This window comes from Dipodomys merriami, unplaced genomic scaffold (assembly GCF_024711535.1).
Source record: "Dipodomys merriami isolate MVZ:Mamm:240054 unplaced genomic scaffold, mDipMer1.0.p SCAF_4, whole genome shotgun sequence".
Taxonomy (NCBI): Eukaryota; Metazoa; Chordata; class Mammalia; order Rodentia; family Heteromyidae; genus Dipodomys; species Dipodomys merriami.
Window position 1 is genome coordinate 62,809,785 of NW_027205603.1, and position 22,291 is coordinate 62,832,075.

The 22,291-nt window shown below is 40.6% G+C and overlaps 1 long non-coding RNA gene across 1 annotated transcript in view; it reads right to left on the bottom strand.

Annotated features, from left to right (window-relative positions):
- LOC138806297 (uncharacterized) overlaps nt 1–22,291 on the bottom strand; it is a 67,484-nt gene that overhangs the window by 29,127 nt on the left and 16,066 nt on the right. Inside the window, exon 2 of the long non-coding RNA XR_011365771.1 lies at nt 7,617–8,093. This is a non-coding gene — a long non-coding RNA (uncharacterized lncRNA). The remainder of the gene's footprint in view (nt 1–7,616; nt 8,094–22,291) is intronic.

Sequence of the window (22,291 nt, forward strand, 5' to 3'; positions counted from 1 at the left end):
TACAACTTTGGTGCGAGGAGGGGGGGGAGTGAGGAGGATTGGGGGGCGGGGGGGAGGATGGGAAGGGATGGGAAGGGGAAACAAAGGAGGAGGCTACAATGCTTGATAAGAAATGTACTCATTATCTTGCCCATGTAATTGTAACCCCTCTGTACAGCATTTTCACAATTTAAAAAAAAAAAAAAAGAGATGCAGGATTTCAAACAGGAGATGCATGCAAAAATACAGTACACACCTCACTAAGAGGTGAGATTAATACTCTGAGAACCAAGATAGAATCCATAAATGGATCAATTTCCTCCATGCAAACCACAATGGAAGCCATAGTTAACAGAATGAATGAAATGGAATTTAGAGTGTCAGATACAGAAGACAAAATGCAGCAACCTGGAAAAAAAGTCACAGATATTAAAAAATCACTGAAATAAGCCGGGCGCTGGTGGCTCACGCCTGTAATCCTAGCTACTCAGGAGGCTGAGATCTGAGGATCGCGGTTCAAAGCCAGCCCGGGCAGGAGAGACCATGAGACTCCTATCTCCAATAAACCACCAGAAAACCGGAAGTGGCGCTGTAGCTCAAGTGGTAGAGCGCTCACCTTGAGCTGAAGAGCTGAGGGACAGCGCCCAGGCCCAGAGTTCAAGCCCCACGACCGACAAAAATAAAAAAATAAAAAAAATAAAAAATCACTGAAATTATGCCAAAGGGAAATCCAAAAATAAGCAGACAGTGCCAAGAAATTTAACCTTCATATAGTTGGAGTGGACGAAGGTGAGGAATATCAAAGCAAGGGAATGTAACACATATTCAGCAAGATCATCCATGAAAATTTCCCCCATCTTAAAAGAGAGCATCTTACCCACATAACAGAAGCATATAAAACACCTAACAAGCAGTATCCCAGGAAGAACACTTCTAGGCACATTATAGTAAAAATGATAGATGTGAATAATAAAGAAACAATCTTGCATGCAGCAAAAACAAAGAAGGAGGCATACTACAATGGAAAAAAAATCAGAATCACTGCAGATCTCTCCACATAGACACTGAATGCAAGAAAAGCCTGGGAAAGTACGATCCAAGCCCTGAGAACCAATATCTGCTAGCCCAGACTGATATACCCAGCAAAGCTGGCATTCACATTCGATGGAGAAACTAAAATGTTAATGGTAAAGAAAAACTAAATGAAAACATAAACAATAAACCAGCATTACAAAGAATAATAAGAGGGGGAACACAACCTGAAGAAAGCAATCAGGAACAGGGATCCTCATCAGACAGGTATCACTAGAAGTACAACTTAGTAAACATAGGAGGAAAGTAAAGAAGAAAAACAGGAAAATGACAGGAAATACAATGCATCTCTATAATAACCATAAATAATAACAGACTCAATTCACCAATCAAAAGAAAAAGAACTGCAGATTAGATCTGAAAACAAGACTCATCCATCTGTTGCCTTCAGGAGACCCACCTCATAGCCAAACATAAAAACAAACTCAGAGTGAAGGGTTGGAGAAAGATCTACCAAGCAAGAAAGCAAGAGTATCTGTTCTGATATCTAACAAAACAAACTTTTCATTAAAATCAACACAAAAAGACAAGGAAGGACCTATATATTAACACAATCCAAGAAGAGGATATTACCATTATCAACTTATACTCCCCAAACATTGGGGAGTATAATGTTAAACAAATACTCTCAAACTTATATAATAAAATAGATCTAAATACAATAATACTAGGAGACTTTAATACCTCATTCTCACCAAAGGACAGGTCTACCAACCAGAGGATTGGCAAAGAAGCTATCAAATTAAATGAGGCCACATTTCAAGTGGAACTAACTGACATCTACCGAGTTTTTCACCCTCCAATGACACAGTACACGTTCTTCTCAGCAACTCATGGAACTTTCTCCAAAATAGACCATATCATAGTTTGTACAAGGAACTTAAGCAAAGACAAGGGAATTGACATAATCCCCTGTATCCTATCCAACCACAGTGGAATCAAGCTAGTTCAATAACAAAGCATACTGTAGAAATTACTCAAATACATGGAAATTGAACAGCATACTTCTAAGTAACACCTGGGTAACAGAAGAAATTAAAAAGTTCCTACAATTCAATGAAAATGAATACACATCACAGAGAAACCTGTGGGACACAGCAAAAGCAGTCCTGAGGGGCAAATTTATCACCCTCAGTACCCACATCAAGAAAATAGAGACAGACCAAGTAAATAATCTCATATTTCAATTAAAACTGCTAGAAACACATGAAAAAATGGAACCTAAAGTTACTAGATGGAGCCAGATAACCAAATTAAGAACTGAAATTAATGAGATAGAGAATAGAAAAATTATAAATAAAATTAATAAAACAAAAGGCTGGGGGTTTTTTTGAAAAAATAAAATTGATGGACCTTTGGCAAGATTAATTTAAAAAAGAAGAGAAGAAACCCAAATCAACAAGATTAGGGATGCCACAGTAAAAATCACAACAAATACCCAAGACATCCAAACAATTATAAAGAACTATTTCAAAGACGGATGCTGGTGGCTCACACCTGTAAACCTAGCTACTCAGGAGATCTGAGGATCCAGTTCAAAGCCAGCCTGGGCAGGAAAGTCCGTGAGACTCTTATCTCCAATAAACCACTCAAAAACTGGAAGTGGAGCTGTGGCTCAAGTGGTAGAGCGCTAAAGAGCTGAGGGACAGTGCCCAAGCCCAAAGTTCAAGCTCCACAACTGACAAAAAAAAAGGAACTATTTTCAAAAGTTATACTCTCTAAAGAAAGAAAACCTAGCAGAAATGGATGCATTTTTAGAGAAATACAAGTTGCCCAAACTTAGCAAAGAAGAAATAAATCAATTAAATAAGCCAATATCTTACAATGAGATACAGAAAGCAATCAGAAGTCTTCCAACAAGGAAAAGTCCAGGACCAGATGGATTCACAATGGAATTCTATAAGACCTTTAAAGAAGAACTAATACACATACTCCTCAAGCTTGTCAGAGAAATAGAAAAGAGGGAGCTGTCCCAAACTCATTCTACAATGCCAATATCACACTCATCCCCAAAACAGGCAAAGACCCAACAAAAAAAGAGAACTACAGACCACTCTCCTTGATGAACACAGATGCAAAGATCCTTAACAAAATTCTAGCTAACAGAATCCAGAAACACATAAAAAAAAAATCATACACTACAATCAAGTAGGCTTCATCCCAAAGATGCAGGGGTGGCTTAACCTATGTAAATCAATAAATGTAATCCAATATATCAACAGATCCAAGGTCAAGAACCACATGATTATCTCCATTGATGCAGAAAAGGCTTTTGATAAGATACATTCATTCATGCTAAAAGCTCTGGAGAAAATAGGAATAGAAGGAACATTCCTTAAAACAATAAAAGCCATATACAACAGACCAATAGCCAATATTATATTTTATAGGGAAAAACTACAACCAATTCTCCTAAAATCAGGAACAAGACAAGGATGCCCACTTGCTCCACTCCTCTTCAATATAGTCCTGGAATCCTTAGCCAGAGCAATAAGGCAAGAAAAAGACATTAAAGGGTTCTGCATAGGGAAAGAAGTTAAACTATCCCTTTTTGCAGATGACATGATACTATACCTCCATGATCCCAAAAATTCTACCCCCAAACTCTTAGAACTTATAAACCACTTTGGCAAAGTAGCAGGATACAAAATCAACCCACAAAAATCAATAGCCTTCCTGTACACCAACAATGTACAAGCAGAAAGGGAAATAAAGGAAACAACCCCATCCCCCCCCAAAAAAAATATTTAGGAATTAACCTAACCAAAGATGTAAAAGAACTATTTAATGAAAACTATAAAAACTTACCCAGGCGCCAGTGGCTCACACCTGTAATCCTAGCTACTCAGGAGGCTGAGATCTAAGGATCGAGGTTCAAAGCCAGCCCGGGGAAGAAAAGTCCCTGAAACTCTTATCTCCAATAAAAACTCAGAAAACTGGAAGTGGCGCTGTAACTCAAATGGTAGAGCGCTCGCCTTGAGCTAAAGAGCTGAGGGACAGCGCTCAGGCCCAGAGTTCAAGCCCCATAACCGACAAAAAACAAAACAAAACTTAAAGAAAGAGATTACAGGGGCTGGGAAGATGGCTCAGTGGTAGAGCACTTGCCTTGCATGCTTGAGGCCCTGGGTTTGATTCCTCAGCACCACATAAGCAAAAAAGAAAAAGAAAAAAAAAAAAGAGAGAGAGATTACAGAGGACACCAGGAAAGGGAAAGACCTCCATACTCTTGGATAGGCAGACTTAAATGGCTACACTGCCAAAATTAATCTACAAATTCAATGCAATTCCTATTAAAATCCCAATGATGTTATATTACTGAAATACAGAAAACAGTCAAAAAATTCATATGAAACAACAAAAGACCTAGAATAGCCAAAACAATTCTAGGCAAACTCTACTTCAAACTCTACTATAGAGCCTTAATAACAAAGACAGCATGGTACTGGCATAAAAACAGACCCGAAGACCAATTAAATAGAATAGAAGATCCAGAAATAAAACCACACGCCTACAGTCAGCTGATATTTGACAAAGGAGCCAAGGACGTACAGTGGAAGAAGCACAGCCTCTTCAACTACTAATGCTGGGAAAACTGGGAGACACATGCAGAAAACTAAAAGTGGACTCCAGCCTATCACCATGCACTAATATCAACTCAAAATGGATTAAAGACCTTAACATCAAACCTGATACTCTGAAACTACTGCAGGACAGAGTAGGAGAGACACTTGAACTTATAGGTACAGGAAGGAACTTCCTGAACAGAGTTCCAGGGTCACAACAAACTGGAGAGAGATTCGACAAATGGGACTACTTTACAATAAAAGGTTTCTGTGCAGCTAAAGACATAGCAACCAAGCTAGAAAGACAACCAACTAACTGGGAAAAATTATTTACCAGCCATATATCAGACAAGGGGTTAATATCCAGTATATACAAGGAATTCAAGAAACTAACCCCTCCCAAACCCAACAAACCAATTACTAAATGAGCAAGGGAACTAAAGAGAGACTTCCCAGAAGAAGAGATAAAAATGGCAAAGAAACACATGAGGAAATGTTCACCATCCCTGGTTGCAAAGGAAATGCAAATAAAGACAACCCTGAGATACCACCTTACCCCAGTCAGAATGGCCCACATTCTAAAGTCAGCCAACAGCAAATGCTGGAGGGGATACAGAGAAAGAGGAACCCTATTACACTGCTGGAAAGCAGTCTGGTGGGTCCTCAGGAAAATAAATATAGACCTCCCCTATGACCCAGCCATACCACTCCTAGGCATCTATCCTGAACAACAGGAACCAGGATACAAGGACACATGCATCTCCATGTTTATTGCAGCACTGTTCACAATAGCCAGTATATGGAAACAACCCAGATGCCCCACCACAGATGAATGGATCCAAACATTGTGGTATCTATACACAATAGAATATTATGCAGCCATTAGAAAGCACAAAAATAATGGCATTTGCAGGGAAATGGATGGAACTAGAAGAAACCATGTTGAGTGAGGTAAGCCAAGAGCAAAGAGACAAATGGCACATGGTCTCCCTGATAAATAGATGTTAAATCCAAAACGTAAGGTGATATGACAAAGTTAACAAGACCTGAGAAACAAAGGACCTCCACTCATCTGGTCGAATCACTACTAAATAACCCCATGCTGCTGAACACATGGTATATATGTGCACACCAGAGGGAAACTAGGAGGAGGACACAGAACTAGAGTGAATCAGGATAAAACATACAACAGTGAGACCCATCAGCTGCACTGGACATTGATCAAACAAACTAAGCAACTCAATGGCAGCGATGGGAGAGAAGGAACAGCTGACGCTATGCAAAAGGAAAGGAATGGGGAATGGGAAGGTGTCTCAGTGGTAAAGTGCTTGCCTTGCATGCATGAGGCCCTGGGTTCGATTCCTTAGCTCCACCTAAGCAGAAAAAGCCAGAAGTGGTGCTGTGGCTCAAGTGGTAGAGCACTAGCCTTGAGCTGAAGAGTGCCCAGACTCAGAGTTCAGGCCCCATGACTCACACACACACACACACACACACACACACACACACACACACACAAAAGGAAAGGAATGTACATATCACTGGATGTGCAAAAAATAACTGTATTGTCAAAGCTCATAGAACTCATAAACTTTGTAGACCACAATAGACAATTTGCCCCATGAAAGTTAGAATGTGTTTGTGACTTTAACTAAGCATCACTATCCCACAATACTGTGAAATTATGTAATCACATAATCACAATAAAGAATTTGCAAAAAAGAAAAGAAAAAGAAAAGGAAAATGGATTGTACAACTTGTGAGTAGAGCTGGAAGGGAAAAACTGGGAAAGAATGAGGAAAGGAGTGACACTGTCCAAAAAGAAATGTACTCTCTACCTGACCTACATAATTGTAACCCTTCAGTACATCACCTTTTTTTTGGTGGGGGGGTCCGGTCGTGGGGCCTGAACTCTGGGCCAGGGCACTGTCCCTCAGCTCTTCAGCTCAAGGCTAGCGCTCTACCACGTGAGCCACAGCGCCACTTCCGGCTTTTTACTTTTTGCTTATGTGGTGCTGAGGAATCGAACCCAGGGCCTCAGGCATGCAAGGTAAGCACTCTACCACTGAGCCACCTTCCCAGCCCATCACCTTTAAATAATAAAAAAAAAAATTAAAGAAGGTGCTCTGAGACTATGCAGACAGCCTATCCTCTCCAATTTTTCAGTTTATTCATTTAGTTACTAATCTACTTATTCATATAATATCCATTCTATTTAATGGATTTTAAACCATTTTTATCCAGACGATTTTTTACACCTTTTAACAAGCCCTGGCTTTCATTGTCCACACTGAAGTAAAACTAGAGTGGATAAATGCCCATTCCAACTCAGTTACACAGTTTATTTTCAATCTAATAGTTAGGCAAAGACCAGATCACAAGAATAGCACACACTAATTTTACGGTCAGGTTTTAAAGGGCTTGAGAGGACCTTCTGAACAGACATATCAGTATTGAGAATAATGATAACCATTTAAAACGAATACATATCTTATGAATCAGTAACTCAAAACCAATTCTTGTGTGTGTGTGTGTGTGAGAGAGAGAGAGAGAGAGAGAGAGAGAGAGAGAGAGAGAGAGAGAGAGAGAGAGAAGTATGTGTGTGCACTAGAACTAAGACTTGAACTCAGGGCCTTGAGCTCTCATTTGGCTTTTTCTACTCAAAGTTGCCATGAACAACAGCTCCACTTTCAGCTTTTTCCTGGTTAATTGGAGATAAGGGTCTCACAAATGTTCCTGACTGGGCTGGTTTGAACTGTGATCCTCAGACCTCGGTCTTCTGAGTAGCTAGGATTACAGATGTGAGCCACTGGCGCCCCACTCAAAACCAGTTCTTTAGAGGTGATATGTCACAGTGCAAGTCCCAAGACAAATTGAACAGGTGACATAAGGTATAGGTTTCAAAGAGGCTCTATGAGTAAATAGAAAGATGAGTCTACAGGATAAAGAAGACCAACATTAGCCCAGAAATAAGCAGATTCTTACCTTCTATTTTTTTTTGTCAGTTGTGGGGTTTGAACTCTGGGACTGGGTGCTGACCCCCAGTTTTTCAGCTCAAGACAAGCACTCTATCACTTGAGCCACAGTACCATCTTCTACCTTCAAATATGTTTTACGTAAAACTCTAGTTGCTGATTTTTTATAGAAGTCAAATGAATGCAAAGTGTATCATTATACTCCCAAATGCGGAAAAGTATACTGTTTCAATTCCCAGCTGTTGTAGTAGCTTTTTGATGGCTTTAAACAGATGATTTATATATTTCATCCAATTTTTCTTCTTTCTTTTGTGTTGTTGGAGTTTTGTGTGTGGTACTCAGTTTTTCTAGGAATGAAGCAAGTCTGGCAGAGAGTCTGGCATCAATGTCCTCTGGGGCACTAGCCAGATGTTGGTATCATTCACTGTACTGGCTTACGGACAGACGTGTTTGCAAACTCATTTCTTTCCCTCCGTGAAGGCTCCATCTGGTGGCAAAGAAACAGCAAATGAAACATAATCAGGGAAATGCAAAGTGAGAGCAACATAAAATGTACTTTATGAGCAAGAAAAGGAACACCTACCTCAATCTAGAACTGCACTGTCCAGCATAATAGCCAGTAATAACACATGGCCATTATATTTGAACTTAGTTTTAGTTTAGTGGTACTGGGGCTTGAAACGCAGGGTCTCAAGCTTAATAGGCAAATACTCTACCAGCCCTTATTTTCATATTGGGTCTCTCACTTTTGGCCAGAACCAACTTTGGATCACAATCCTTCTATCTTCACTTCCTGAGAAACTGGGGTTACAGACATGTACCACCACACCAAGTGACAGACCTTTTTTTTTTTTTTTTTTTTTTACTAGTTATTCATCACTAATAAAACAATACGGGGCTGGGAAGGTGGCTCAGTGGTAGAGCACTTGCCTTGCATGCCTGAGGCCCTGGGGTCAATTCCTCAGCACCACATAAGCAAAAATAAAAAAGCCAGAAGTGGCGCTGTGGCTCAAATGGTACAGCGCTAGCCTTGAGCTGAAGAGCTGAGGGACAGTGCCCAGAGTTTAGGCCCAGAGTTCAGGCCCCACAACTGGACCCAAAAAAATAAATAAACAAATAAAATAAAACAATAAGACTGCTGCATAAACCCTCATGTTTTAAAGTCTTTAGAGGGCTCTACAACTTGAGTCATGCCCCTAGCCCACCTATTTAACTTAGATTAAAATTAAAAGTTTGGCTAGATGTGGTAGCTCATACCTATAGGAGGCTGAGACAAGAGCATCACAAGTCCAAGACAGGCTGGGCCACATAGCAAGACCCTCTCTCAAAAAAAAAGTTCTGTTTTAATCATATTAATAATGGCTACATCATAGGACAATGCAGATACAGAATCTTTTGCTACTAGAAAAAGTTTGTGTTGGGACAGTGCTTCAATTCTAGAAAAGTCAGAGATGGCTTTTTGATGGGTGAGTTGTCTCTTTGTAAATACATAGGATTTGAGCAAACAAAAAATAGATGAGCTGGGCACCATTGGCTCATGCCTGTAATCCTATCTGCTCAAGAGGAAAGCCAGCCATGACAGGGAAGTCCATTGATACTCTTAATTCCAACTAACTACCAAAAGTCAGATGTAGAGCGTGGCTCAAGTGGTAGAGTGCTAGCTTTGAGCAAAAAACAAAAACAAAAACAAAAACAAAAACTCAGCAACAGTGACTAGATCCTTAGTTCAAGTCTGGCACAAAAAGAAAAAGAGAGAGAGACAGAAAGATAGAGAGAGGAATATTATTCTAAAAGGAGAAAATGAACATGACAAAGAATAATAAGAAATGAATCTAGAAATTCAGGCAGGAACAGCTCATTCAGGCTTATGTGCCATGTAAATGAGCTTTCCCTTATGTAGGAGGGCCCCCAAATTAACTCTCAGTTCAATTCAGCATGCACAGAAAATGCAAGCTTCTTTTAATTATGACTTACGTAACATCCCAGTGGCAGGGAAAATGCTGTCAGAACAGCATCCATCAATCATTCTCAAAGTTGTCAGAGAACGAAAGCAATGAAGTCCTGCTAATGAGGGACTAGTCCTGAAAAGAAGGTGGGGGAGACCCACCTGAATACCAAGGCCTCCGAGGTCTGTTCTCCAAGAGAATGGAGGAGCCATAGCCATGAAAAGACTGAGGTGAGCCAGGAGGTAGCCACATGGCCCCTTTCACCTCCTCCAGGAGTGGTCCTTGGATGGAGACAATTAAGGGCTACAGAAGAGATAATTTGGAAGACTAGAATAACTTTTAGTTAAGGCCAGGAGGGGGAGCAGGAGGCTGAAAACCACAGGAGCTGTGGAGGAGTTGACTAACAATGGAATAAACCTGGCAGTGGTAGTAGGAAGGGAGTAGGAGGACCCAGAGCCATGAAAGCACAGAAGAGAAAGACAGGAGAGATATAGAGAGGATGAGGGAGAAGTGAACTGGAGGCAAAGAAGGTAGATTTCGCTTTTGTGGTAGTAAAAGCCTCTCAAAGGAAAACCAGATGAAAAGGTCTAACAAGGCTAGGATTCAGATGAAGCTAGTGAGGCTTTTGACCAGGTGTAAAATTTAAGAGGGTGCTCAAAAATTCATTACCTGAATATTTTAGTGCAAATTTTATTTTTAAAAAATCCATGATGAGGCACATTTCAAAATGCTAAATACAAGTAAGGTACCAATGGCTTACATCTATAATCCTAGCTATTCAGGAGGCTGAGATCTAGAGATAGTGGTTCAAAGCTTGCCTAGGCAGAAAAGTCCCCATGAGACTCTTATCTCCAATTAATTGTTCAAAAACCAGAAGTAAGCCAAGCGCCAGTGGCTCATGCCTGTAATCCTAGCCACTCAGGTGGCTGAGATCTGAGAATCACAGTTCAAAGCCAGTGAGGCAGGAAAGTCCTGAGACTCTTATCTCCAATTAACCACCAGAAAACAGAGTGGTGCTGTGGCTCCAGGGGTAGAGCGCTTGCCTTGAGCTGAAGAGCTCACAGACTGCCCCCAGGGCCAGAGTTCAAGCTCCATGACCCACAGAAACCAAACAAACAGAATTGGTACTGTGGCTTAAAGTGGTAGAGCACTAGCTTTGAGCAAAAGAGCTCAGGGATGGTGCCCAGGCTCTGAGTTCAAGCCCTATGACTGACAAAAACAAAAAGTTCAAGCTGTTTGTGTTACAATCCTCAATCACTGTGCAATAGTAGCATCATTTTCAATCAGTCCTGTAGTTCCTATACCCAGTTTATCAAGTCCTCAACTGGGTAAGTTTATGAGAGTTGATGATGGTACGCAAACTGACTAATCAAGGCAGGATGTTATATATAGTCAAGTTTGGGGACTGTTCACATATGGTAGGAAAACTGATTTAAGACTGTTCCAACTTGGGGGGGGGGAGGATTGAGGGGGGATGGGGAGCCTGGGAAGGGATGGGAAGGGTAAACAAAGGAGGAGGCTACAATGCTTGATAAGAAATGTACTCATTATCTTGCCCATGTAATTGTAACCCCTCTGTACAGTATTTTCACAATAAAAAAAAATTTTTAAAAAAAGACTGTTCCAACTTGTACAGTGCACTCCAGGTGCTGGGCCTTTGAGGGTAAAATTTTGCTGGCTGAAGAATGCCCAGAAAGGTTGATGGTGTGGCAGGCTGAATGCTGCCTGCCTCCAGAATACCTATCCTGAAGCACTTACAAAAAGCTTGCCACATGCAAGCTTCCGTATCCAAATGCCATCATATTAGAGATCAGAAGATCAGCACATCAATGTTTTTCTGTGTCAGTCCTGGGGTTTGAATGCAAGGCCTGATTACTGTCCCTGAGCTTTTGTGCACAAGGCTAATGTTCTATCTACTTCTTGGTACTTCTAGTGATTAATTAAAGATAAGACACTCATGGATTTTCCTGCCAAGGTTGGCTTCAAACTGCAACCCTCAGATCTCAGCCTCCTGAGCAGCTAGGACTACAGGTGTGAGTCACCAGCACCCAGCCCAGCATATCAATTTTAAGGGAACAAAAATATTCAGTCTATAATGCAAGCCTATTGTGTTGAAACACATAGTCAATTACTACTTGCTATGAAACACACTACCAATTACTACTGGTGTAATAATATGTATTAAATAAGATCTAGATCTAATAACTGCTATAATCTGAAAGCAAAAACAAAGAAATGATATTTTGAGATATCTGTAACTACTATAATAGAAATGAAAACATCTGTGATTTCTGCTGAGAAAATCTCAATTGTGCTAGTTGTCTTATTCATAACTGAAGAAAATACAAAATGTCATTTAGAGACTAACTAAATGGGGCTTGTGAACCCTCATTACCAATTACAGACCATATTGCTACATCTCTTCCTTTTAGAAATTAAGTGTCAGAGATGTGAGCCTAGAGGTAACACCCAGTCCCCCTACTCTCAGAGAGGGCACAGCATATCAGAGGAAACTCAGTGGTAGAGCAGATTTTTGAAGACTTGACAGCATCATTTTATTTAGAACTAAGAGTGAGTCAAGTTAATGGGAAGTCAGTTACTTCTTTCTTCATTCCCTAAAAGATCTACATTTGCTGTCATCAGAAACTTCTATGTAGCCAGGCACTGGTGGCTCATGCCCAAAATCCTAGCTACTCAGGAGGCTGAGAACCAAGGGTTACAGTTCAAAGCCAGCCTGGGCAGGAAAGTCCATGACGCTTTTCTCCATTTATCCACCAGAAAACTGGAAGCAGCACTGTGGCTCAAAGTGGTAGAGCACTAGCCTTGAGCGAAAAAGCTCAGAAACAGTAACCAGGCCCTGTCCCTGAGTTTAAGCAGAAAGAGAAAGAAACAGGAAAGGAAAGGGAAGAAATGGGGAAAGGAAAGGAAAGGAAAGAAATGGGGAAAGGAAAGGAAAAAAATGGGGAAAGGAAAGGAAAGGAAAAAGGGAAAGGAAAGGAGGAAAGGAAGAGGCATGAGGGAGGGAGAGAGGGAAAGGGGGGGGAGACAAGAAAAGAAAAGAACAGAAAAGAAAAACAAGGAAAGAAACTTCTATGTGTTAAGGCCACCACTGAGTCACATTTTGCATCTCTATACTTGAGTTTCCTGATCTGTAAAATGAGACTGGTAACTGCATTTAGCAGTTAGCAGAGGATTGTGAGAACCACTTAAAATCATACATTGAAAGCTCTTATTACAGCCTTTAACATGTTGTGTAAGATCAATAAATTATCCTTATTATATTACTTCATTTTTTAATCCTCAGGTTCTGTTAGCAGCAACTCAAAAGATGTTTCCACCTCCTTAAAGGTACATACTTTTGACAAATTTTCTAACTGTCCCACCTTGCTGCCTCATGAAAGAGGCTAAAAGAGACCCCAAGATTTAGATAACAGGTGAAGTATTTGGTGGGAGCTTCAGATGACCCCTAGAGCAAAAGACACCAAGTAGAAGAAGTCTTTTCTGTCTCCCATCACATCTCAATCCCTGTCCAGGACCAGGTGTATCATTTGTGCACAAATGAAAATATGAAACTTATTTACTAGAAATTCCAAGATAGCAAAGGCAGAGCATTAAAAACAAGTTAGGAGGGCTGGGAAGGTGGCTCAGTGGTAGAGCGCTTGCCTTGCATGCCTGAGGCCCTGGGTTCGATTCCCCAGCACCACATAAGCAAAAAGAAAAAAGCCGGAAGTGGCGCTGTGGCTCAAGTAGTAGAGCGCTAGCCTTGAGCTGAAGAGCTGAGGGACAGCGCCCAGGCCCAGAGTTCAGGCCCCATGACCGGACCCAAAAAAAAAAAAAAACAAGTTAGGCCCACATAGCCCTGAAACTAGCACTGCTCCTGCCTAACCCGCTGGTGTCTCATTCCTCACCCAGTGCCTCTGTTAGTGAAATGAATCCCTTCCCAAAGTTTGGTCCACTCCTTCCCTACCCGACAGCTTAGCAGGCTCCCTTCCTAGGCAGCACTAGGCCCATGTAGTAAAGGCAGTAAATAATCAACTTCCAACCCCCTTTACCTTGGGATGGCACTTCTCTGGGGACAACTACCACCATATAAGGCAGCAAGAGCCCCTTAGAGTGACCTTCAGGTTTGGGCAGCTGCAGGACCCTTATCTACTACTTGGATGGCAGACAAAAAATCCTAGACTATCATGATGAAGCCCCTAGTCCACACGTCCATACCAGGGTCTCTGCCTACTAGCCCCTTCTAGCCCCTCCTAAACCTCCTAAGTATATAGGTCACCCCAGACAATAGCCGGTGCTTCTTCTCATTCCTCCCATGTGAGAAGGGGTCTTGCCAGCCCCCTTTCCCCGGCAATAAACCTTTCTTTGTTCTCTGTACCTGGATGTCTGCATGGTTCTCTGGCAAAGTCTAATTAATCTTAATTTGCTAACAGCCTCTGTTCCCAAAACACTTCCTCCTGACCCTATCAGTGCAGCCATTAGGGCCATGGACTCGCAGACTATTTCCATTGCAAAGGACCCCAGACAACAACCCCTTCATTTTGTGTATCAGGAAACCAAGAGTTTGGTTGAGGGACAACTACAGGACATGCTACGTTGAACCAGGGTTTTCTGCCCACCACATTGGGTTCTTCCCACTAACTTACCTCCTTGCCTGCTCCTTTCACAATGAGACAATGGGTTTTCTAATTAAACTACAGAAATGAGTAAGGGAAAAAAGAAGATGGAGGCAGAGAGATAAAAAGGGCCTGAAATGACAAGCAGACTAAAGTATTGATACCATTTTCCCTTAAGGGGGCATTTCTAAGACTGTACTCCATAAGGAAATAGTCTGAAACATAAAGACATGTACTCAGTAATATATAACAGAAAGCCAGTGAGGGCTTGGATGTAGTCAGCGGTAGAGTTATATAGGGTAGATGTTCTCTGGCAAAAATTGAGGGGAAGATATATACATAGTTAGCTCTTGTAAACATTTGATTAGTCATGTGTTATCAGGAAGCCTTTTTAGAAGTTTCTACGTGAGTCAACTGGTTTTGCCAAGTACTGATATATAGTGTTAGCAATAGTTAATAAGGCAAAGTTGCTGGATGCTGGTGATTCATGCTTGTAATCCTAGCTACTCAGGAGGCTGAGATCTGAGGATCATGGTTCAAATCCAGCCTAGGCAGGAAAGTCTGTGAGACTCTTATCTCCAATTAACCACCAGAAAACTAGAAGTGGTGCTGTGGCTCAAGTGGTAGAGCCCTAGCCTTGAACTGAAGCACAGTGCCCAGGCCCAGAGTTCAAGTTCCACAACCGAAAAAAATAAAAAATAAAAAATTAAGGCAGCCAGGTGCCAGTGGCTAAGTCCATGAACCTCTTATCTCTAATAAACTACTCAGAAAACGGGAAGTGGTGCTGTGGCTCAAGTGGTAGAGCACTAGCCTTGAGCTGAAGAGCTGAGGGACAGCACCCAGGCCCAGAGTTCAAGCTCCACGACATAAATAAATAAATAAATAAATAAATAAATAAATAAATAAATAAATAAATAAGGCAAAGTTACAGGTCATAGGGGCCTGGAAAAGTTATAGGTCATAGGGTGAAGAAAAGGTAACCAAAAAGGAAAAAGAAAAAAAAAATCAAGTTTAAAGAAAAAAAATAGGCTACCCTGGCACTGATGGCTCACACCTATAATCCTAAGTACTCAGGAGTATGCGATCTGAAATTTTCAGTACAAAACTACAAAGATTTGTCTAAGCAGACAAATCTTTGAGACACTTACCTCCAACTAACCAACAAAAAGCTGGATGTGGCACAACTGCTAGAGCACCAGCCTTGAGTGAAAAAGCTAAGCATGAGCACAAGGCCTTGAGTTCAAGCCCTAATACCAGCATATGTACTCATGCACACACACACATACAATAAACTGTGTATACGTATAAAACTTATTTTGTTTTGAAAATTATTTTAATGTTACTATGTAATACAAGTGGTTTTGCTAATATAAATACAGCTCTTTTCTAAAGTCTAAATCCTAAAGAAATAATATGAAACATGAATCGATTTGATCATTACTGTATTATTTCTAATAGCAAAGTTGGGGGATTTAGCTGAGAAAGACTCTGGGTTGAATCCTCACCACTTAAAAAGTGTTTTTCTTCCTCAGAACAATTTGTTCTGTGCTCCTCTGGACCTCAAAATCTCAAATGAAACCCTCTGTATAGTATCTTTACAATAAAAAAATTAAAAAAAAAATCTCAAATGATCAGTCTTGAATGATCTCAAAAAGTTGTGACTAACCCAGGTGCAGGTGGCTCACACCTGTAATCCTAGCTACTAAGGAGGCTGAGATCTGAGGATCCCAGTTCAAAGCAGTTTATCTCCAATTAACTAAAAAACAAGCCTGAAGTGGAGCTGTGCCTCAAGTGCTAGAGTGCTAGCCTTGAGCAAAAGAAACTCAGGGACAGCAAGTAGGCCCTGAGTGAATGCAAACACACACACACACACACACACACACACACACACACACACACACACACACACACACACAAACACACACACACACACACACATACACACTTTGAAAAGTCATGACTACAATTAGTGGAGGTTCCACTAGGGGGCAATAGGGAGCCAGCCATGTGGGTCAGTTTCCTAGCTCACAAGACTGGAGCCTAAGATGGAGCATGTTTATTGAAACTCTTTTTCAAAATGATTTCACAATGTTACCCCAAAAGATCTTAACATAAAAATACTGCTTTTAGAAAATAATTATCAAAAATAAAACAAATGAAGAGAAATCTGAAAAGTATTCCAGCACCACATGTTCTAAACAAGCTGGCAAATAAAATTAACAACCAAAATAGAAAATAGAAAAAAACACTAAGTGGCCAGTAGTGGAGGACTGAAGGTGTATTATAATGCCTAATTAATGGTGAAGATCTGTGTCAAGGAAAGATATGCATTCTATGCTTTTTTAAGTGAAAAGAAAACTGATTACAAAACACTAAAATAGAAAGGTAATTTGTGTCTATCAAATTGAAATACTATATTAGAAGGGCAAGACTTACTGTCAAATGGTCTAGATTCAAACTCCAAGTACTAGCTCTGTGACCTTCAGCAAGTTTCTTATCTTTCCTGAACTTTATTTATAAAACTGAAATACTATTACTACCTCACCAGATAGTTGTGAACATTACATGAAGTATTACAGGTAAAACCCCAACAATACTGTTGTATATAAAAGCTCTGCGCAGCTGTTATATACCCTTATCATGTATGATTCCATTTTTTTGGTGGCTCCAGGGTTTTAACTCACATCCTCCTATTTGCTAGACACAGGCTCTACCACTTGATACATACCCCAAACCTTTTCCATTATTTATTTAGCTACGAAGTCTCCCTATGTAGCCCACGCTGGCCTCAAACTCAGAATCCTCTGTCTCTGATGGTGCCAGGATTATAGTTGGCATATATCAGATATTTCAAAAACATTCCATATGTGGGGGTTGGGAAGGTGGCTCAGTGGTAGAGTGCTTGCCTTGCATGCATGAGGCACTGGGTTTGATTCCTCAGCACCACATAAGCAAAAAAAAACAAAGTGGCACTGTGTATCAAGTGGTAGAATGCTAGCTTTGAGCATAAAGAGGCTCAAGGACAGTGCCTAGGCCTTCAGTTCAAGCCCCATAACCAAGAAACAAACGAACAATCAAAAACATTCCATATGTGGACACATGCATTTTCTAGAAAGACATAAATCAAATTTATAATATCCAGATATGAGATCTCAGAGATAGTATTTTAATCACGTTCTTAATATTTGGAAGGAAATCCTTAAAGTAGTCCTATATATTGTTTACCAAGAACTATAACTATGATTTAAGTATCATGTTTCTAAGAAAAAGTTTTATTCAGAACTATGTATGTAATAATAAAAAATATATAATTATCTTAAAAGTCTAAAGTACCTGGGCACTGGTGGCTCACACCTGTAATCCTAACTACTCAGGAGGCTGAGATCTGAGGATAATGGTTCAAAGCCAGATGGGGCAGGAAAGTCCATGAAACTCTTATCTACAAATAACCACCAGAAAACCAGAAGTGCCAGAGCACTAACTTTGAGCAAAAGAGCTCAGAGCTAGTGTCCAGGCCCTGATGTCAAGCCCCACGACTAGTTATATATATAAAGTATATCTCTGTAGTAGTTTTCCTTTTATAAAACAGTTGATTCCACTGGGCATCAGTAGCTCATGCCTATAATCCTAACTACTCAAGAGGCAGAGATCTGAGGATCTTGGGTCAAAGCCCAGAAAGTCCATGAGACTCTTGTATCTCCAGACCCTGAGACCAGCACACACACACACACACACACACACACACACACACACACACACACACACACACACACACAATCCCATTTCTAATCCCAGTAGAGTTTTTTATTTGTTTTTTGTTTGTTGTTGCTGCTGCTGCTGTTTTGCCAGTCCTGGGGCTTTAATTCAGGGCCTAGGCACTGTCCCTGAGCCTCTTTGTACTCAAGGCTAGCACTCTGCCACTTGAGCCAGAGTACCACTTCCAGCTTTTTCCAAGTAATGTATTGGAGATAAGAGTCTCACAGTTTCCTGTCCAGGCTGGCTTCGAACAGTGATCCTCAGATCTCCGCCTCCTGAGTAACTAGGATTACAGGCATGAGCCACCAGCACCCACCTCAGTAGTTATTAATTTTAATTTTGTTTATTGTGAAGATACTGCACAGAGGGGTTACAGTTACATGAGTAAAGTAATGAGTACATTTCCTATAGAGCATTGTTATCCCCTTTTGTTTTTCCCCTACTATTCCTTCCCTCCACACTTCCCTGACTCCTCCCTTGCGCCCCCTCCACCCCCACTCCCCACCCCCCGCCCCAACCACGTTGTAAAGTTGGTTTTCAACATAGTGTCTGGTAAGTCTCATCGTTAGAGAACTCTTAGTACAGGATTTTCCTCCCCAGCCCAATCCTACTCCAGGAGCGCAGCCCTGCTAGATTCTACCCTAGTCCCTCGGGGTACTCCCTCCTAACCCTCTAAAAATAGTGTAAGATAGGATCTTCCTGTTTGACTCCTACTTCCTTTTTCTGACCACAAAAACCCAGACCACTACCAGTTTGAGAAACAGTAATTCCCCTGGTTAAGTTGCTCCAGTCCTCTGCGTCCTCACCACCAGTTCTTTTTTTTTTTTTTTTTTTTTTTTGGTCCCCTGAGATAAAGGAACAGCTCTTTGGTCCGCTCCACCCTGTCAACCCCTCTTCCTTTTTCATTGCCTGTTTGCTTAGTGTACAGATGTCAAGGGGATGGAACACCTCTCAGCCCTTCCCTTTAGCCATGCCAGTGCCTTCAGAAAGCCAGATTCCAGTTTCAAAATCCAGGCGCACACCAGAAAGTTGAGAGAACTATCGGTAAATTAAACTACTTTCATTATTCAAACTCTTGGTATTAGCTTTAAGTCCACTCCCACTTAAGCGCTAACATAACTAGATTTTATCTCAATTGCTTTTTTTTTTCTACCTACAATGAACAAAATAAACAGCCTTGGAGTTCAGCCTCTACATGTGAACCTTTGGAAGTAGAAGCCAAGGAATTCTCCATGGAGAGGAATCAAAACTAAAGCTGCTCCTCAATTCTGGTTTTAAAGGCTAAAGCTTTGCTAACACTAGGAATTTACCAAAGCAGGTACTAGGTACACCTCTGAGCACCAAACAAATTTATTGCATTGACTTAGTGATGCAAGGAATCAGAAGCAATGATTACTGCAATTGTCATTTTTCAACTGAGACAAGAAGGAGCTACTATATTTAGGATCAATGTACATTGTAGGTAAGATAAGGTAAAATTTCATAAGGATAAAATATAAATGAAAATAATTTATCAGCCTTAGAAATTTAGGCAAACGTAAAAAGAAATTTTAAAATTGGTTTTATATTATTTCATGTTCAAATCTCTCAAGGATGGTGGTTATTTTCACTTTAATAGAAAATATGCATAAAGCTCATGTTGAGGATTTATTCATTCATTAAATACTGGCTTTGAACCAATAGCACACGAAGGAAAAGAGGGAGACTATAGAAGGACATACCTTTCAGAGTTTATAATCCAGTTAGCCAAATACACACCTTAAATTGCTACAGAAAATGTTAAAAGCAACATAATAAACAAGTGTAGCAAAGTTTGGGAATTATTGTCTGTTGATATTGAGTTCAAATCATGATTATATCTCAAATTCCTGAAGAGCTCAGATTATGGATGTGAGGCACCAGAGCCCAACAACTTAATTGGTTTTTTGTTTGTTTATTTTGTTTTGTTTGTCTGTCGTGGGGCCTGAACTCTAGGCCTGGGCACTGTCCCTCAGCTCTTCAGGTGAAGGCTAGCACTCTACCACTTGAATGTCAGCCCCACTTCTGGCTCTTTTTTTTCTGCTTATGTGGTGTTGAGGAATCGAACCCAGGGCCTCATGCATGCAAGGCAAGCGCTCTACCACTGAGCCACCTTCCCAGCCCCGGTTTTTTGTTGTTGTTTTTTTAAGACTTTTAAATGTAAGTTACCAGATAAAACCCATTATATTTGAAGTTCATAAACAACAATTTTTAAGATAAATGTTCCATGATTCAAAAGTATTTGTAATTAATCCAAAATTCAAGTTTAACAGGGCATCCTGTATTATTATTTGCCAAAATTTAAACATTAACTTTGAGTCATATGGGACACAAAAAGGATCCTAGCAGGCTGGAGCTGGATAGATAAACTTTCTTAACTTTTAAACCAACTGCTAAGGAACTCTGTGGAAACAGAAAACATTCCACATATGGAAATTGTGTCTGTGCCACTGAAATGAAGATAAGCAAGTAATTCCTGGTTAGGACAGCAACTAGGCTAGCTTAGCTCGAGGAGGATTTTCAACACTACCAGTCTGAGTGAAAATTGTTCCTATTTTTTTGTTGTTGTTTTCTTTATGAGTGATCACACTTAACTAGATTTTTTTCTTTTGAGATTGCTTAAAGGATAATATTCTTATTCATCATAAGGATCTTACTTTTTAGTATTTTCTCTATATAAGCCACAACCACAAATTTCAATGGTTTGGACACAAGATTTAAATTATATGGGTAAGCCAGGCAATGGTGGCTCACACCTGTAATCCTGGCTACTTAGGAAGCTGATTTCTGAGGATCATGGTTTGAAGTCAGCCCATGCAGAAAAGCCTGTGAGACTCTTATCTCTAACAAATTACCCAGAAAAGACCAGAAGTGGTTCTGTGGTTCAAGTGGTAGAGCACTAGCCCTGAGCACAAAGAGACACAGAGACAGTGCCCAGAACCTGAGTTCAAGCCCGCAATTAGATATGCATTTTAAAGATCAAAAATGTCTCATATACACACAGTACCAGTGACTTTCAACAGTAGAATCCTGACATTCAAAGAATGTGTGTTCATTCTATGCATGCAGACTTAGTAACTATTTAGTGAAGCAGCAGATGAGCCACTGCCAGCACTACCCAAAACTGGTAAAATAGCTTAAGGAAAGAATCAAGAGACTGCTGAGATTGAACTCACAGGTCTCACAAATGCTGAGCATTCTACCACTAAACAGAACTCGTAGACTCTAGTATTTTTCAACCTGGAAATAACTTTGTACTGTAGATATTATTAAAGAGGTTAATTAATTTGTATTGAAGGTTAGGCAGCCAGAGCAAAGATTCACCTCCACTATTTTTTTTAATTTTATTTTATTTTATTTGTGAACATACTGTACAGAGGGGTTACAATTACATGGGCAGGATAATGCATACATTTCTTACCAAGCATTGCACCCTCCTCCTTTGGTTTACCCTTCACAACCCTTCCCAGCCTCCCCCCTCCCCCCCATCCCAATCCTTCTCCTTCCCCCCCCTTCCCCCCCCCCACTGACGTTGTAAAGCTTGTTTTGGACATGACAACTTGTACTTCTCATTGTTGCAACAGGTCAACCTGTATCCTTAAACAACTGGTTATTCCCCATCTCCTCCACAAGTTATACTGACATCAAATATAGTGAAAGCAGGGGTTACACTGTGGGGGAGGGACATACAAAGCAACAAAGAGATAATCTTATAAATGCGTTAGAAACACATGCATGAAAGAAAAAAACATTAAAATACATATCTAAGGGTTCACTTTCCTGACATCACATTATCTGACCTTTTCCGCTTGACTCATACATATACTAGATATTGCAAATAAGGGAAACCATGGGCCGGGCGCTGGTGGCTCACGCCTGTAATCCTAGCTACTCAGGAGGCTGAGATCTGAGGATCGCGGTTCAAAGCCAGCCCGGACAGGAGAGACCGTGAGACTCCTATCTCCAATAAACCACCAGAAAACCGGAAGTGGCGCTGTAGCTCAAGTGGTAGAGCGCTCGCCTTGAGCTGAAGAGCTGAGGGACAGCGCCCAGGCCCAGAGTTCAAGCCCCACGATCGACAAAAAAAAAAAAAAAAAGGGAAACCATGGGACCTATGTTTCTTTGGGCCTGGCTTACTTCACTTAATATAATTTTTTCCAAGTTTTTCCATTTCCTAACAAATGGGGAGATGTCATTCTTTCTGATAGAGGCATAGAATTCCATTGTGTATATATACCACATTTTCTTGATCCATTCATCTACTGAGGGACATCTGGGTTGGTTCCATATCTTAGCTATGGTAAATAATGCTGCAATAAACATTGTTGTGCTGGTAGCTTTAGTGTGGT